The sequence below is a fragment of the Crotalus tigris genome, unplaced genomic scaffold (assembly GCF_016545835.1).
Source record: "Crotalus tigris isolate CLP2741 ecotype Arizona unplaced genomic scaffold, ASM1654583v1 scf7180000017668.6805642782:7212621, whole genome shotgun sequence".
NCBI lineage: Eukaryota > Metazoa > Chordata > Lepidosauria > Squamata > Viperidae > Crotalus > Crotalus tigris.
In genome coordinates, this window is record NW_024096554.1 from 3028143 (window position 1) to 3041166 (window position 13024).

The following is a 13024-nucleotide window of genomic DNA, read 5'->3' on the forward strand; positions in this document are numbered from 1 at the left end:
AGGCAGGACTTTTTCCAGTCTAGTCTGGCGGTACTGCATACCAGCCTATCATCTTTCTGCAAGCAAAGCAATGTGTTTTGACCCTAAGCTACAACCCCTTCCCAGTGGAGAGGGGTAACAAATTTAACGATCTGGTGGTTGGATTGGGTTGGATTGAGTTTAAGGTATGAAAAATACACAAAGGGAATAGAAATTCAACAGGTGGGAGACATAACAGGTTGGAGCTATATTCAGTAGCCACAGAACAGAAAATCAACTGCAGATAGTAGAGGCAGAAAATCAGAGGAAAGGAATCAATTAGTATCCTGACAAATCAACATGAAGGCTGGCACTTCTGGAAAGGATCACTCAATCCTGCAAAGATTATGGCCATTTATGTGATGAAGAAGTTGGCAAGATATTGCCATTCACTGAAGTCTTCAAGCAACCGGATATTAATACAGGTAGTCTTCGACTTATGAGCACAATTGAGCCCAACATTTCTGTGGGTTAAGTGAGACATTTGTTAAGTGAGTTTTGCTCCATTTAACCACATTTCTTGCCACAGTTGTTAAGTGAATGACTGCAGTTGATAAGTTAGTAACCTGGTTGTTAAGTGAATCTGGCTTCCCCATTGACTTTGCTCATCAGAAGGTCGCAAAAGGGGATCACGTGACCCCAGGACACAGCAAAGGTCATAAACATGAACCAGTTGCCAAGCATCTTTTGATCACGTGATTCTGGGGATGCTACAAAGGTTGTAACTCTGAAAAACAGTCATAAGTAACATTTTTCAGTACTGTTGTAACTTTGAATGTTCACTAAACGAACTGTTGTAAGTCGAGAATTACCTATATGGCCAAGACCCCACAAAAAAAAATGGGAGAAGAAATATCATTGCTGGTCTTGGGCATCCTGTTACTTAATCTTCAATCCAAGGAACAGTTCTGTGCAAAAGATTGTTCACTCTCCGAGTTCCATTTTGGTTGCTTTCAATAAAAGATTATTTCTCCATTCTACTCTGGGGACAGCCCTTTTACTGAACAGATCTACCGTCTGAGCCTAGTCTGGACCATTTCCCAAACTTGATATGCTTAGCCACTAAGCACACCTTTTTAAAATTATTTTGGAAGAATTCCAAATCAATATATTTCAACAACAGGCAAAGGGAGATTATTATATATGGAATGATAATTATATATGCTCCTCCAGTAATATTGTGAAATAATTTTTATACAGCTGTCATAAGGAAAAAAAAATAAAAGTTACTTCTAATTCGACCGAGCGATAGCGCTTCCTCACACGTTTTATCAGCCTAATTATCAGCTTAGCCCAGTCACCCTTCTCTATTACCAATTCAGCACAATTGAATTATTCAACTTACCAAGCGCCTTTACCCGGTTGCCCGTTTTTACACCCGGGCATCCCCCAGCGTCGCAGCGACGCCCCCTGCCGTACCTCGTCGGACCCGGCAGGAGTAGCGCCAGCTGAGCTCGGATCAGCCGATTCTAACAACTGGCGACGAAAGGGATTTAGAAACCTCAACTTCACGTATTAACGCCCCTGCTTTTACTTAGGAAGGTTTCCGTTCCCCCCCCCGCCCTTCCCCGCAATCCAATTATAGCCCGAAGCGCAATGCAACATTTAAAAGCCAGGCAAACAATCAGTCGAAGCAAAGTTGTTTTTAGCCTGCAATCCTGCGAACGCGTATGGTACCCTGAGAATAAACCTCACCAGGCGCCGCACGATTGGCTTTGGAGTCCTTGTGCCCGAGATTAAGTTTCTAAGCAATCCCCCGGTCCGCCCTCGAATTGTCTGCAGTGAATCGCCCAAAACTGTACGCCCTTCCGAAGGGAGCTGGTCGCCGTTTCTCGCACCAGCCCTTCGCTCGCTCGCTCGCTTTTCGTTTCTCACCCCCGCTGCAAAGAGTTAACGCGGAAAGGGGGATTATTTATTTATTTATTGGGAGGGAAGGAATATACAATCTCAAGAAGCTTCCTTCTCCGTCGCAGTTCGTGTTTGGTCAGCTGTCCTGCAGAGAAGACTGCATAAAACGAGCTTGCGAACAATTTTTTTTTTTTTTTTAAAGGCCCAGCAAAGGCATTCCCATTCGTTTGACTTACCAAGCTTCTCCATGCAGGATGCCGGGATGGTGGGAGGTTTTATTTATCTATCTTCTGGCTGGCTTCTCTCCGTTGTTCAGCTAAGGACTCCCGACCTGCCATCCCGTCAGCGGGTCCACGCCCTCCGCAGACCTCCCCGCGGGATTTCGCACCAGCGGGGGCAAACTCTAGTCGTCGGGGGCAGAGGCGGGGGGGGGAGGAGGCTGGCGTTGTGGACGCGCCCTTGGAAGATCGAAGTGGGACTGTTTTCCGCTGCCAGCCGGCGACCGCTTTACAAGCACCGCAAGCGGAGCTAGGCGGCGGGGTTCGCCTTCGCCGCTACTGTGCTACCCTCTCTTAAAGGGACCGGCCCCAGTTCCAGGCGGAGGAAAAGCAACGCGGCCACGCTTGGTCGCTGCGGTGAAGCTCCCGAATTTGGGCGACGTTTAAAAGGAGCCTCGACTCTCCTGAATGAGACCGGCTCTGACGTGGGCGCCAAGTTTCTCTAGCAGCCCCAGCAACACGCGGAGCCGAGTTTGAGCCGCCTCCAGTCCCCCCCTCCCACCCCACCCCCGAGTCAAATACTGCGTCCCGCACCCTAAATCTCTTTCTTGGTTATTCAATTCCTGCCTCTGTTCCCAGGCTACCTGTAAGAGAGATGCTGGCTGCGGGAGATTTGCAGCTTTGCAGATCTCGATGATCTCTGTGAAAGGTGTATGGGAATCAGGGAGGAAAATCCAACTGCACTTTAACACTCGTGGAGCCAAGAAGATCAAGCCACTCGTGGGCTGAGGAACAGATGGAAGTAAAGATGTGGACACGGCCAAACCCAGAGCATTTATTGGTGCCGTGGTTAAAGGCAAGTAGGAAAGGGGCTCTTTGCTAATGGCCCATGACATTTAGGATCATTCCTCTGACAGCTCTGAAAATCCCCATCTGTCAGAGATGCTAAGGTTGCCGAAGACAAGTAAAGGGAGACTGTGTAGTTCAGTGGTTCTCAACCTTTTTAATGCTATGACCCCCCAACCGGTTGTAAGTCAAGGACTACTCAACCGGTCGTAAGTCGAGGACTACTCAACTGGTGCAGCACCGTTTGCAGAATGGGACTTTTGGCGGGCTCAGCAGGGCAGAGAGAGCCTGGACAATTCCTATTGGCTTTTGAAAGCCAGTAGAATTAGACTTTATTCAAGAGAGCTTATTCCCGAGGTGTCGCAGCAGTTAGAGTGCAGTACTGCAGGCCACTTTAGCTGACTGTGTTCAGCAGGTCAGCGGTTGAAATCTCACTGGCTCAAGGTTGACTCAGCCTTCCATCCTTCCGAGGTAGGTAAAATGAGGACCCAGATTGTTGGGGGCAATGTAAAATATATATATATATATACATTGCTTACTGGTGTACACCGCTTAGAGAGTGCTTGCACTTAAAGCGGTATATAAGTCTCATAAATAAATAAATAAATAAATAAAATAAAAGGGAGTAGCACAGCTAAGGAAAAGGGGAAAAATGGCAGACTGCGTTGTTTGGCGACCCCTGTGAAATGGTCGTTTGACCCCAAATGGGGTCCCGACCCACAGGTTGAGAACCACTGGTGTAGTTAGATATGTGAAGCAACTTTTCCCAGTCACCAGTATGCTGTGGACAACTATCTGACTCCATGGGCTTTGTGCTCAGTTCTTCCAAAGTATCCAAAGATTTTATTGCTACAGGCTTGGTGTGATGGCCCAGATGTGAAAAGTCACAGAATTTTGATTTAAACAGGTCTTTGAAAACAGGGCTGAGGCCTTTCTTTAGCTGCACCAATATGAAATGCTGGTGACAGACCTGGTTCTTGCATCACTAGTGTTTTGTTGAACCATGATATATTGAATAAATGATGATTATAATTTACATTAAGCTACAAACCACTCCTTCTGTATTCAGTCAACATGATGAGTCAAAACAATGTAAACTACATTATTTCAAATAATGTCTGGGTCCAGAATAAATAATACTAGATTGTGTAAATAATAATGGCTGTGTTTGCCAAACACACTAGACTAAAAGGCTTGTTTCATAAAGCTTGTTTCATGAGTGTCTGATGTCATTTTATTTCCCATCACATGTAGTTCTGCAGCCAAGTATTGTGGCTTACCATTTTATTCAGACCTAAAACAGTCACTAGTTGGGGTATTTGGAAGCCAGAACATTTACCTAATGTTTCCAGAAATCTCCAAAGTAAGTCATAAAGTCATTTTTAATGCTCTTGCCTTGTAAAATAGAATCTCTCTAAAAAGAGAATTTTGCGTTTAAAATTTTGTATTGAAATTCTGTACTGAAAACCAGGGCAATTTTTTTAATGCCATCCTTCTCTAAGAAGATAAAGCAAATTATACAGTTTAAAAGGGAGATAAATTATAAGAAAAATCAGTAAGAAGGCAGCACTATTGAATCTCCTTCTCCATCTAGCAGATAGAAACTATTCAACCCAAAACACTTCAAGGCAAAACCAAAGAAGTCAGCAGAGATGATTCATATTAATCTGCTCTTTTGCTTATAACATGTTCTCTAGAATAATATAGCTGGAAGTGAGAGGTCTCAGGGGCCCTCAGTGACAGATACACAAATATCTCCCTCCTGGAAATTGTGTAAGTCAGCAGAAGATGTTCTCCTCACTTTCTGCAATCCCAACAGGTGGAATAAAAGGAAGAAAGTATCTGTCTCTCCAATAGGTGAGGTTCTGCTATTGTTTGGAGGAAAGCGAGAATAGGTTCTCCAGCTTAATATCCAGAACTGACTCACTAACTGCAGACCAAGGCAAAGCAATCTGCAGACTGACCCCATTCTTAAGTTCAGTGGTTGAAAACCTCTAGCCTAGATGAATGCCCAGATAACCACAGGAAAGGTACATCTTGGCAAAAGAAATGGCAATGCTGCCAACTATAATACACATGCATTTTTCTGTGCTAGTGGTCCTCTGCACAGCCACAGTTACCCAGCATCATATTTCTATAATACAATGATCTACAGTGATGCAGCAGGAACCCGATAAAAATAAACACATAGTTTTGATGTGTGAACTTAGCATGGCTTACCTCAACTATCAAAGCTCTCCAATTAGACGTATGTATATATTGACATCAGGACCCGATTAAAGAAATCTATGATTTTTCAAAGAAGTTTTGCTTGATCAATTGTCATTATACAAATTTGCATATACAAATACAGGTACATCCCTCTAGGGTGCCCTAGTCTCTTATATAAATAAAAACAGGATGAGTAAGATGCTTTCTTACAAGGTTTATTATTTACCTTCCAATGCAAATTTCATTGAAAAAAATATGTGTGATAAATTGGGAATTTTTTTCATCTAGTTATTTTTATACTGATCATTCCTTCCTAAGGACAATGGGGCAGCCCTTCCATAAGGAATAAATGACTAATAACCATTAAATTGCATCAGATGAATTTGATAACGATTTCTGTGTGGCCTAAATCACTATAATACAAAACTAGTTGTTGTTTTTTTTTCCATTGCTAAGCTCATGTTGGCAAAGGACAGAACAAGCAAATCTCAATACAATGGCCAATTTCTACTCTCTCATGGCCATCTTTGGGCCAAAAAGTACCATGGAAACTTTTTAGTCAGCAAATAGTCAGCCAATAGAAATGTTCAGTGAAAAAAATGTTCAGTCAAACACATAAAGCACAATGGCGGGGAAAGTAGTCTAAGATAGGGTTGGCTTTGTGCATAATGTTTCTCTGATGAATTAACCCCCCACCTGAGGGAGGGGGCATGGTCCCAGGGATCAATGAGAGTCTTGGAAGGAAGAGGCAGATTCTAAATTTCTCTCCTTTTTTGCATCTATTCTATACAAAATCAGACGCTTTAGTAATTGGAATTGAAGATAAACTAAGTCTAAGCTTATAGACATTCATTTCCTATTTGTATTCCACTTAGTGTTCCCAACTCAGGCTGCAAATATGTCTGCAGGAGCATTCCCTCAAAGTTTTACTCAATATTAACCAGGAGAAGAAAAACAGAATTATAGTCCAAATCTCCACACATGCAGAGTGCTCCCATTTCCACCAAAACTAGTGCCGACAAGGAGATAACAATGTTATTTAGCTCCCTTCCAGATAACTAATTACAGATGCTTAAGAAAACAATAGCAAACCTGGTTTAAAAGTATTTGCAATTAAATTTAAGTGTTCCCAGAACCTCTGGACCTTCCCAGTGCTTAGAATGAAATACTTGTAGATGCATTTGAAGGACGAGACATGAGAAAAATATGAGCATCCCATCAGCCCTTGCCATATGACCGATGATGAGAGATTCGGGAAGTGACAGTTCATCAACATTTGAAGGCCCTTCATTACCCACTCCTGAAAAGTATGTAAGATTAATTAATAGAAATAAAGCTTTTGTCATTATGCTATGTATGTAAACATAACCTAGTCTCTAATTATGCATCCTATGCCTAAAGTCTATAAATTCTGAGCTTCAAAAATGTTTCAATAATTCCTTTACAAATCTAATTTTATGATTCAGAAAGAGAATTATTCAGAAGCTGCTCTGAGACTGAAATGAACTTACAAATATCTTGGTGGAGAGTCATGTCTCTAATTATAAGAAGATGAGTTTAAAAAAATGTAACAAGAGAGCGTTTTCTAAAAGTGAGATTATGCCATAAAAGGAAGTTGTTTTCTGCATTGTGCTCTGCCTCTGTATCAGCCTTGGCTAATCTAAATCATTTCTTAGATCAGTTGTCAAAACAAAGGAATCTGAGAATTGTTAAACTAAGGACAAAGGTACCGATTGTGTATAGAGTTTCTGTGCCAGGCTGCTTTTTCCCTCTGACAAAGAGGTTAAACAAGCACATATAGATTGGGAATGGACAATAAGCAGTGCCCAGCTTTGTTGTTAGAAATTGTAAATATCTCTTACATCTGACCCAATTTAGTTACATCTTAATTTAAACTGAGAGATAAAACAGGGGAGACAATGAGTTTGCTAAACTCAAAGAAACTTGACTTCACAATTATTCCCAACCCAATTTCATATTAGCTATTTGGCTTCTGATCTTGTGTCACATTAATTCTAGGGTGATAGGGGGCTCCCCTAAGTCTCTTCTCAGGGACCCCTTTAGCCTCCAAAGACCAAATCATGGTCTCTCCCCCCCCGGAGCGTTTTTGTATGGATAATATAAGAGAAATGGATGAAAGTTATTGGGACACACAACTAAAAAAAGGGCTGGGCTGGCAAAAAAAAAGATGTGCATATATACAGAATCATTATAAATAATAATATTTAAGGAGGCTGATGCCAAAGGTTAAAATTCAGTTGAGGCCAAAAACAACCAAGCCCTGTTTGGAAAATAATAGCCTTAACAATCTAATGAAAAGCTGGGAAGAGTTTAAGGTTAGAATTTTCACACCACTACTGTGAAATAATGCTGATGTGTAGAGAAGGAAAAACACTTTGACATATTAATATACTGTAACTATTGCTTGGCATGGATAAATTATTAAATACATTTTATCCCTCGAACTTCTTTGATTAAAGTCTTAATTATTTCATAAAATATTTAAAATATTGTTGAGCTTGATTCCATTATTTCTGAGGGAATTATCCCCAGATTATTAGAAATTTCACCTAATGCCTAGGCTTTAACATATATGGACATTTGGTTCCTTCACATTATAATTAACAACAAGTTTTCAGAGGACTTTTTATCTGATGTCAGAATACTATAAAATTATGATTACCAGAGTCACCCAGGAAATTTCATGGCTTAGTTTAAATCTGAATCCCATTTAAATCCCAAACTACTGTCATAGTAGTGGGGAAAACTACGGTCAGTCTCACTAAATGAGAAATATTTCTAGAGTGATTAGCTTGCCCTTAAGTTTTGATCAATAGTTTTGATAGTTTGTCGCTCCCCACCAATAGGAATTTTATTTTAAAAAATCACTGGATGTTCCATATTCCAAGTTCCAAGTCTAGTACCACATGACATTATTGAATAAAAATACCAATATAGCAGAATGTACCTTATTATTGAAATCTGGATGAAGCAAGGAATTCCACTTCCAATTCTGGCTGAGGATAGCTTCCTCTTTCTAAATCAGTTTTCATTCATTTCCAACATATTTGTTTTCATTTAGCAAGTTGTTCCTCAATCTCCTTATTTTAGGCGCTGGCAGTTGAACTGAAGTAAAAAAGAAGATTGGAAAGAACCATCCAGGATAACAGCAGGGGAAATGTTAGCATGCTTGTATTTGTTCTTCAGCTTGGCTACTAGGAAGGCTGAAAACATCAAATGAGGCAAAGGCTGTCTTCTGCACACACATCCTTACCAAAATCAAGGAGTCGTCTCATTATGGTGACCAGCAGATCATTTTTCAAATGTTCTCTTTCCTGGATGTGAGACTGTAAAATGAAATACAGGAAATAACTATCCATTTGTTGTCTTTTAATAACATCCTGATTCAGCTGCTTGAGGTGGCAGCTTCACTCTGCGTAATGATAGGGCCAGCGCTCTGTGGACATGGCAAAGTAGGAAGCTTTTAAGACAAATCTCTTTTAAACAGCCCAGTTGAGAACTGGAAAAATATTGTTTTTTTTCTTGTTAGTCAAAACTTCCATAATACATATTGTAAAAAGAGAGCAAGAGAAAAAGCACATATGACAGATGTCCAAAGGAATAGACCACTTTGCTTTCACAACAAAGAATGCTGAAGGCAGAACTACTGATTACTCAATACTAGGCATGGAGAAATTTTACTGAAAACAGGTAGAGAAGAAAAATGTGAAACCCCGCCATCCAATTACCTTTTCTCTCTTTCAACTAGCTTACCCAACTACTCTGTTTCTTGCTTTTCTCACCAGCAGACTCCAAATCTGAAGGAAGCTGCAGCAGGAAAAAGTAGCAGGACTGTGCATACGTCAGTAATGATTCAGAAGCACTTTAGGTCTCATCCATGCATAGTATCTTAGTGTCTCTCAGCTATTCATTAAAGCAGCCTGACTTCCTGGGGGAAAAATAGACGCTGTTGCTGCTGCTTTAAAGAACCAGTCATTAAAGTGAATTATGATATTTAAAGTAACTGCTAGTTTTTCTCTGGCTCATATGGAATCGTAAAAAAGATGGGCTGCTTTAATGAATGGCAGAGAAATTCTGTGTTCATGGGAAATCCAAAGCAATGCTTCTGGATCATTTTCAGAGTGTGCATAATTAAAAAGGGAGGTTGTTTTTAGAAGGAGGAGTGCTTTGCATGAAAAATTTTAAATCCTGAAAACATAAAGTATGCCTAATACCAAGCCAATCTTTCTTGCAAATAACTATACCATTGCTAAATTTAGGTTAATCTCAAGGTAGGTATCTAAGAAACATAAGTTTTAATCAATTGTGTATTATAACGATTGCACTCTGCCCTAATCATGATTGGTGCAATGAGATTGCAATATCTGTATATCCCTAGTCCAAGCCATCACCAATTATTTTTAATAACCATTGTCTATATTCATAGAGTTTGCTAAGCTCTTGTTTGCTTTATTATAATTTGCTGAATAAATTTACTGGATTCCAACAACTTGCTTTGCCATAAACTAAACCATCAATTGTATAGGCTAAATGAAATTCAAACAAAGATAATTATGCTTCTCTCTAACTTTATTGTTGAGTAGCCAACAATACAGACCACAAAACAGAATGTTAATAAAACTGTAAGTTAAAATAAAGAATTAAAAACTTTAAATAAAAATAATAAAATAAATAATGTGAATCATAATTCTGGGTTACCCCTACAATTCACTCCAATCAGACGCACAATGTTATGCTTAGCCCACTATGTGAGCCTTGAACTTCAATAGACCATAACCTACTATTTGATAAGATAGACAGCATCACCACCAGATGGATTCATAGCTGGCTGACCGGCAGTACTCAGCGTGTGGTCCTCAATGGAACTGCATCTACAGGGAGGGAAGTGTGTAATGGGTGCCCCAGGGCTCTATATTGGGCCCAGTGCTCTTCAACATCTTCATCAATGATTTGGATAAGGGGATAGATGGGGAACTCATCAAATTTGCAGACGACATCTAGCTGGCAGGAATAGCCAACACTCCAGAAAATAGGCTTAAGGTACAGAAGGATCTTGAGAGACTTGAACATTGGGAGCTATCTAACAAAATGAAATTCTATGATGAAAAAAATAAAGTTCTACATTTAGGCAAGAAAAACCAAATGCATAGGTATAGTATAGGTCAGGGGTAGGCAAACTTGGCTCTTTTATGACTCGTGGACTTCAACTCCCAGAATTCCTGAGCCTGTCATGCTGGCTCAGGAATTCTAGGAGTTGAAGTCCATGAGTCATAAAAGAGCTAAGGTTGCCTACCCCTGGTATAGGTGGTACCTTGCTCAGTAGTAGTAACTGTGAGAGGGATCTCAGAGTCCTAATGGACAATCACTTAAATATGGGCCAGCAGTGTGCTGAACCTGCCAAAAAAGCCAACACAGTGCTAGGCTGCATTAACAGATGGAGAGAATCAAGATCATTAGCCACTTTAAACCCCTCCAATCCATACATGAAGCAAACTGACACCCATCATGAAGATGAGGCACGACCACAAACGCGAAGCCAAAAAATAGCAATGCAGCTCACCATTTTAAACCCCCCGGCAACTCAGACTAACCTGAGCACAACAAAGCCCCCACCCAAACAGAACACTCCCCCATCCAATCAGAGCACAGCCAAACCCCTAACCAATCAGAACACATCTCCACCCAATCAGAACACAGCCAAGCTCCCACCCAATCAGTTCATACCTCCACTGGCAGTTAAAAGGAAGAAACAGCTAAGACCACACATTGCTCCTCGAAGCATGAATCTGAAAACACCAGCCTGAAGATGACGAATGGGACTTTGTCGAAATGTCGCCAAGACACTTCCAATTTTACGCGGAGAAAACCCGAATAACCAAAGACCTACATACAAACACCCGCGAAAACCTCAGAAAACAAATATCGAACCTCTACAGGGAGGAAATCCACCATCTGACCAGGCCCTATGAAAAACTTGAAGTCCAAAGAGCTTCCATTTTATGCGACCTCGCATTCCTACGCAACTGCCGAGATCAAAATTTAATCCCCACATGTTTCCAACTGAAATTCCACTCCAACTCTGCAGCTACCAAACGCATCCTGAAAAGAACAGAATTGGCCCTAATCAGAAATGAACTTCACACAAAAAGATTCCTCCTAGACCGAATTAACAAAGATCTCCTCACACTTCACCTCAAACTCAGCAACAAGATCCACCCTGCACTTTGGGACAAATCCAAACAACTCGCCGTCTGGAGAGCCGAAACACAGACCACCCTCAAGACAGACACACACACCAACAAACTCTGAAGACTACAAGAACGCCAGAAACAAACCCCTCCTCCCTCACAGCCACACATGAAACAAACAAAGCATAATATCTCAGATAGGATCCTCACCAAAGCCAAAACCAATGTCCTTTCCAAAGGATTCAACTTTGCAGTCGCTCCCAAATACATCCCCACTGAAACCATTATATGTGGAGTTGAAGCCAGCCTGACCAAAATCAACCCCGACGACACTAACAGAATCAGACTCGAAATCACCAACATCCTCTGCACCAGCAAGCCACCCAAAAGCAACTTACCCAAAGAGGAACAGACAGCACTACGTAACCTGAAAGAAGACACCAGCATAATAATCCTACCAGCAGACAAGGGCAACGCCACGGTGGTTATGAACATATCTGACTACCAAACCAAATTAACCAACCTACTCCAAGACTCTACATACAAACCCCTAAACACAGATCCCACCACCTACCTGGAAAAAACCACCAGATCCAAAATAAAAGCCTCCCCCATTAGCAAAGAGATCCAGCAAAGAATCATTCCCAGAGAGAAATCATCCAGATGCCCCAAACTCTATGGTCTCCCCAAGATACACAAAGGAGGAACCCCACTCAGACCCATAGTCAGCTCCATAGGCTCACCTCTACAAAACCTAGCCAAATTTCTCGCCAAACAACTACAGCCCTATGCAGAATCCATCACCTCACACCGTAAAAAACTCATTCCAGTTTATAGAGATCATAAAGAAACAAAACTTACAGCCCAGCGACCTACTCGTGAGCTTCGATGTCATATCCCTCTTCACCCAAGTGCCTATCAAAGAAGCCTTGACAGCTATCCAAAACAAATATAACCCCCCCAAACACATCTTAGACCTGACCAACCACTGCCTATCCAACACATACTTCATCTATAATGGACAAAAATACAAACAAATAGAAGGAGCACCCATGGGATCACCCCTCTCACCTGTCATTGCAAATCTCTACATGGAACACTTTGAAACCCAAGCTCTAGAAAAATCGGATCACAAACCCAAACTCTGGCTCAGATACGTAGATGACACCTTCATAATCTGGCCACATGGGAAAGAAAAACTGGACAACTTCCTCACACACCTCAACAGCCTACACCCCAAAATACAGTTCACCATGGAAACAGAAGCTAATAACCAACTTCCCTTCCTGGATGTCTTAGTCTACAAGAAATCCAATGGCTCCCTAGGACACACTATCTACCAGAAGAAAACACACACAAAACGCTCTCTGCACGCTCTCTCACACCACCACCCAGCACAGATCAACTCTGTAGCCAAGACACTCATCTCCAGAACAAAACGCTTAGCTGACGAACAACACCTAAAAACCGAACTACACACTCTCACCAATGTACTAACATCCAATGGATTCCAAAGAAATAAGATTACAAACCTAATCCAAAAAGAAACCCCCACTAAAATCCAAGACAGAGAACAAGAAAACGGCAAAGCCCTCCTCCCATACATAAAAGGCACCACAGACAGAATCAGCAAGATCCTCCATAAACACAACATCAAAACAGCATTCTGCACAA

At 41.3% G+C, this 13024-nt stretch overlaps 1 protein-coding gene across 10 annotated transcripts in view; it reads right to left on the reverse strand.

Moving 5' to 3' along the window:
- DAAM2 (dishevelled associated activator of morphogenesis 2) overlaps nt 1–13024 on the reverse strand; it is a 242941-nt gene that overhangs the window by 202861 nt on the left and 27056 nt on the right. For 3 of the 10 annotated variants that reach the window (XM_039337088.1, XM_039337097.1, XM_039337090.1), the window contains exon 2: nt 8110–8488. The exons of 1 other annotated variant lie outside the window; for it this stretch is intronic. The gene's annotated coding sequence lies outside the window, so the exon portion shown is untranslated. Of the gene's footprint in view, nt 1–1695; nt 1899–2102; nt 3131–8109; nt 8489–13024 lie in introns of those variants that run through there. 6 more of the 10 variants (XM_039337089.1, XM_039337091.1, XM_039337094.1 and 3 more) reach the window with 5 other exon arrangements.